The following is a 6,261-nucleotide window of genomic DNA, read 5'->3' on the forward strand; positions in this document are numbered from 1 at the left end:
GTTAAAAATTAGTCTTTGGCTATTTTGGAATTCATGCTGTGTCCTATTTCATTAAGCAGGAAATGCAGATGATTAAGGATCAGCCATAAGCTGTAGTCATTGACTTCTGATAGAATATTGTGAACCTATTTGTGCTCAGAATTCTTTTAATTAACTACTCTTTCTGCAGGATCAGACAACTGGAGCCAAAACCCACTGAAAGCAGATCAGATAAAGCTTAAACAAAAAATTATATTCTGTAGTTGGAAATCCCATTTTTTTATTCACACATGTGCTGTACCACAAAAGCTGTTCCCCAAGTGGAGTTATGACCCCATGAAAGATGTTCTGGAGACTTCCTGAAGTCCAATAGGGACTTCGCTGAGTTTACAGTTTCTAACACTACTGAAAACTGTGTTTGGCTGCTGTAAATATGGAGGACATTATAATACAATAATACAGATGAATTTTTCGTGGGAGAAAGTTGTTAGGTTTTGTTTTTTTACAGAGGCAAATCGTGTGTTTGTATGGATCAAATATGTTGCACCACATTAAGATCTTTGTCTGATGATTTGGATTCCATTTCTCAGTCTTGTGACTTGTTTCCAGTTTGTACACTACTAGTAAAGCCTCTCAAATCATGTCATACCAAAGACATCTTTATATGTAGCCGCTCTGAAATTCTTCATTCATAAAAGCAGTATATGTGCTATAAGTAAGTTAGCTAGACTGATACGGAAAGTACAAATCATCTCGTCTGTCTTGAGGAAAATTGTTGGCTCTTACCTAAAAGAGATATCTCTATACTTTTACACTTTGTGTTATAGTTCTCACTACTGATAGGAGGAACTAAAACTCACCAATCTTCATGGTTCTTCAATGCCTTTAACAACACTGCGCCATACTATGTAAGTATAGTCACCTATTACTATGTGAGTAATATGCAAAGCCTCTGGCATAGCTGAGCCTTGCATAAAGACATTTTCAGTTCCTAAGCAAATATATAGCAACAAAGAATCCTCTTTAATTTCTAAAATTTCATGGTCGTGACTCATTCTTTCAAGTTCTAGTCTTTCGAGCAACAGGAGTAAAAAGTGATATTTACCAGGCAAAATCTATATATTTCCTGTTGATTTGAGGAAATTTAGTGTATGTCATGCGATGTAATAATAAAATCAGTCATTGCTTACTCAAAAATCTCAATATTGGGTTTCTACAAATTTTCTCTTTATTTGTCTACCAATATAGCTCTTTGATTAATTCCCTATGACTTGGAGAACAAGGCTAAGGAAAACAGCAGTGATTCAATAATTCACAAAAAAAAAAAAAAAAAAAAAAAAAAAAAGTCTGGTTTCTCACCAGTTGTAAATGTGTAGAAATACCTCACATATACCTTTGTTTATTATTTTGTTGTTTTCAGATAATGTAGCTATACAAGAAATTGGACTTTTTCATTATTTTTGTTCATTGCTTTTGGAAACTATTTAATTGGATAATGTTTGATTTTAACTAACATAGATGGTAAAAGTCAATGAGGAGCTGAAAATTCTCTGAAGCATTTTTGCAGCGCAATATCTAGATATTTTAACTTTAAATGTCATACTGGCATTTTTTATTCTGCCATAACTAGACTCACAACAAAACTTTGTGTGCAAAAATAGAAATAGGAAGAGATGTCTTAGGGGGCAGGTGGATGATTGTTAGAAATCTGTGACTTGGCAGGTTGCTTCTTGTCTACATTCTATGTGGAATTGGTGGACTAGACTTAAAGTCTTTTAGATATGAATATCTTCCTCCTGATGCTCCATCCTGTAGTATTTTATTAGCATGTTACCTCTAGCTTCTTGACAGAAACTGTATGGGCATAAGAAATAACGTTAAAAAAAAAAAAGAGAAAATAATAATAAAAAAATCAATACTTATATAGTACAAGTAAGCTTGATCAAAATATTTTCCATCTTTGCATTCTTGAAACAAAAGTCAGATATTGTACTCAGAAGCTATATATTTTGTAACATTTTATACTTAATACACACTATAGACTTGATGTTGACTGAATTTTGACCCCTAATGACATGGGGGTTTGAGCTTACAGAATATCAGCTCATCTGCCCTGGAGACAATCTTATGATTCAATTCAGAAAAACACTTAGGCACACACTCAACTTAAACGTTAGATATGACTGTTGAAGCCTATGAAACTAATCTTGGTAACAAGCATTTAAGTATTTTATTTATTTAGATAAGGAGCACAGAGAACAAGAGCAGAAAGATAAAAGGAATAATTTCGGAAAGCTTCACTAGTATCTAGAGAATGATCCTCAGAAAAACTCCAGCATTTGCCTGCTGCAGGATCTGTGGTTTGGCCTCCTCAGCTGTGTGCGATGCCACATAAACTATCTGTATTATGACTCCTGTTGTGAGCTGAAAGTAGCATAGCTTCATAAGCTTGCTTATATATTTCATTTTCCAATTCTGGTCTTCAGTAAGGGAGGAAATAGGATAACTGCTGACATAGACAGACTTCAGAGAGACCACTCAATCTATTTAACATATGTAGATATTTCACTGGTAACATTTAAATGGCCAAAATCTATCCCAAAGGCCATTTACAAGAAAACATTCAGCTGGCCATTTAATTTTGATAGATGCAATTTTTTTTTCTAAATGAGCTTGACGTTCATTATAATAGAAACATATGTCGATAGTAACAGCGTTGAGGGCCATGTGCCAGCCTTCCTTTGCTGCTCCTGACTGAACGCTGGAACCCTGGCTATGCTCAGGTTGTTTCCAGCTAGGACTGCAGATGTTGATTTTGCTCTTCTACTCACCGAGCAATAGGCATGTCCAATTATACCTATCACTAACTATAGTCTTGGTGCACCTGTAATGTATTTCTTAATCAAAACAATCTACAGGTGGAAATTGAGATTACAGAATAATTTTTCAGATGTGGACACAGAACATTAATTATTACTTTTCCATGTCTGTCTACCTGTGATTTGCCCTTTCTTCTCTCTCTCTGTTGATCCATAGTGTTGTACCATTGCTTTGCAAGGGTCTATCTCTAGATACACAGCATTACCAAGAGATAAACTTTTCTTAATATTCCTTCAGGAAGAATTTAGAGATACACTTGAAGAAATTAAAATTTAAATTTAGAAATGCTGTAATTCACTAAGGGTCTGTGTAGCAGAGTAATGTCTTCAGAGTTTTGGCATAACTCAGTAGGACACTTTCACCAACCTTTGCCTCCAGCATTTCTAATGCTGGTGGAGTCAGCAGAGCACTTCAAAGAGTATCAGCTGGTGGTATGGGAGCCCCCACGGAGTCACTCACAGTTGCCTCCAAATAGCACATTTGGAATCAAGTGGGTCTTAGATAGTGACACTTGTTGAACCTAGAGTACGATACTGTTGTGGTTTAACCTGGCAGGCACTAAAACAACCACACAGTCATTCGCTCAGTCCCCCTCTCACCCAGTGGGATGGGAGAGAGAATTGATAATGGAAAAAAAAAAAATTAAGCAAAAGCCACGCATGCAAGCAAAGCAAACCAGGAATTCATTCATCACTTCCCATGGCAGGCAGGTGTTCAGCCACCTGCAGGACAGCGGGGCTCCATCACGTGTAATGGTGACTCGGGAAAACAAACACCATCACTCTGAATATCCCCCGCTTCCTTCCTCTTCCCCCAGCTTTACATGCTGAGCATGACGTCATATGGTATGGAATATCCCTGTGGTCAGTTGAGGTCAGCTGTCCTGGCTGTGTCCCCTCCCAACTCCTTGTGCACCCCCAGCTACTCACTGGTGGGGTGGGGTGAGAAGCAGAAAAGGCCTTGGCTCTGTGTAAGCACTGCTCAGTGGTAATGAAAACATCTCCATCTTATCAGCACTGCTTTGGTCAAAAATTCAAAACACAACACCATACTAGCTACTATGAAGCAAATTAACTGTATCCCAGCCAAAATCAGCACAGATACCTGTCAGCAGGAGTTTCAGGACTTGTGCCATGACCCTGTGAGCACCAGCAGGCCCTACAGTGTCTTCCCCATTCCCAGCAGTTTAACTGACAGTCTTCAAGGTCACCTCAGATATGGTGCCACTGTGTAAACTTGGATCAGACTTTTGTGAAATGAGCTGTGTGAGAACGACCTATAAGAAGTCTCATCTGGGATCTTCACTCATGCAACACCTGCCTTTGGCTCAAGAGCTGAATTTCAGTTCAGGCTTGGTCCTTGCCTGGGTTATGCTGTAGGTATGCCTGGACCTGGCCTTGAACCTTGCTGATCCTGACCTTGCCTTGCTGACTTGCCTTGTCTTGACTACAGGTCTGCCTCATCTCTAAGGACTCATGAAGTTAAGCAAGGCCAAGTGCAAGGTCCTGCACATGGCTTGGGGAAATCCCAAGCACAACTATAGGCTGGATGGAGAATGGACTGACAGCAGCCCTGAGGAGAAGGACTTGGAGGTGTTGGTTGATGAAAAACTCAACATGACCTAGGAATGTGCACTCACAGCTCAGAAAGCCAACTGTGTCCTGGGATGCACTACAAGAAGCATGACCAGCAAGTCAAGGGAGATGATTCTCCCTCTAACTCTGCTCTCATGAGACCCCATCTGGAGTTCTGCATCTAGCTCTGGAGTCCCCAGTACAAGAAAGATACAGAGCTGTTGGAGTGAGTCCAGAGGAGGCCATGAAGATAATCAGAGGGCTGGAGCACCTCTCCTATGAGGACAGGCTGAGACAGTTGGGATTGTTCAGCCTGGAGAAGAGAAGGCTCCGGGGACACCTAATTGCAGCCTTCCAGTACCTAAAGGGCCCTACAGTAAAGATGGGGAGGGATTCTTTATCAGACAGTGTAGTGACAGGACAAAGGGTAATAGTTTTAAACTGAAAGAAGGTATATTTAGATTAGATACTAGGAAAAAAATCTTCACTGTTAAGGTTGTGAGACACTGTTGCCCAGAGAAGCTGTGGATGCCCCCTCCCTGGAAGTGTTCAAGGCCAGGTTGGATGGGCTTTTGAGCAACTTGTGTAGTAGATGGTTTCCCTGCCCATGGCAGGGGGTTGGAACTAGATGATCTTTGAGGTCCCTTCCAACCCAAACCATTCTGTGATTCTTAGAAGATGCTGATTCATAAAAATATGCTTGTGATTAACAGTCAGTTTTATTGATTCTCTTCACTATGAGCTTTTAAAACAGAGTATTTGCAATTGATTTCACATAAGAAACAGAGCTCAAGAAAGTACTACAATATGACAGCAGGTAAAGCATAAAAAAACAACCAACCAACCAGAAAAAAAAAAAAAAAACAAACCCAGAAAAAGGAAAAGTGAAAGAAATTAAGGAAAAATAATGAAAAATTAAGAAATTTCTAATTAGTGTTTGCTTGAGGCAACTTTAGTAATACTCCAAACTCATGGCAGAGCCTGTTTAGTATAAATTAGCTCCATAGAAATGCATTTCCTAATAGCTGTGCCCAGCTCAGATGCAGCAATCCCTATAAAAGGGCTGAGATTCCTATGAAATTTCCGCATTCTGTATCTTAAAGTTGGAATATTTAAATTTTCAGATTTTTTTGTTGCCCATGCTAAAATATTTCTCCCAAATTAGTCTATTCCTTCCAGAAATGTGCAAAAATTCTGAAAATAGCAGGGGTTTTTATTAAGAAAATGTTGATGTTATTTGTTAAAAAGAAGGAAAAAAAATCTCAGGAAAGACAAAAAATTAAACTTGTATCAGAAAAGAATATTTTTTTACATTTGCCTCCAGCTGGGATGAGGGAATTTTTTCCACCAGCTTATTAAAGTTTTAATAATGTGAAATGAAGAGAGAGAGAATATTAACTTTGTTTTGTCAAAGAGTTAACATTATATGTTACCAATACATCCTTCTCTAAAATAAAGTAGGTAATAAATATATTTCCCTGGTGGTAGTGGTATTCCCGAGTGTAATGAGTGAATGAAAGATGAAGGGAGGTATTTGGAAAGGAGGGTTCGCTTTGATTTGTGGGTACCACATCACAAACCTGTCTGTCCTTTACAGTTTGAACAAACTGAATGCTGAAATGCACTATATGAGCATTTGAAAAGAGCATGTAACAATCTGCTTGCTGGAGTTGCAAACTGGATGTTCTGCAGACTGCTGGAGTTTAAAAAACCCAAGCAAACAAACAAAATCCAAACATTTTTGCTAACGAACAACCCAAAATCTCAAACATTCGTTGTGCATTGCTCTCACTTTTCTACTGTTCTTACTCTCCTTTACTGATCTATA

The 6,261-nt window shown here is 38.6% G+C and overlaps 1 long non-coding RNA gene across 2 annotated transcripts in view; it reads left to right on the forward strand.

The window, feature by feature from the left end:
- Positions 1-4,553, forward strand: part of LOC142600616 (uncharacterized) — a 49,034-nt gene extending 44,481 nt beyond the window's left edge. For both annotated transcript variants that reach the window (XR_012834205.1, XR_012834206.1), the window contains 2 exons: positions 807-887; positions 4,312-4,553. This is a non-coding gene — a long non-coding RNA (uncharacterized LOC142600616). The remainder of the gene's footprint in view (positions 1-806; positions 888-4,311) is intronic.
- The last annotated feature ends 1,708 nt before the right edge of the window (positions 4,554-6,261 follow it).

This window comes from Balearica regulorum, chromosome 2, assembly GCF_011004875.1.
Source record: "Balearica regulorum gibbericeps isolate bBalReg1 chromosome 2, bBalReg1.pri, whole genome shotgun sequence".
NCBI classification, from domain to species: domain Eukaryota; kingdom Metazoa; phylum Chordata; class Aves; order Gruiformes; family Gruidae; genus Balearica; species Balearica regulorum.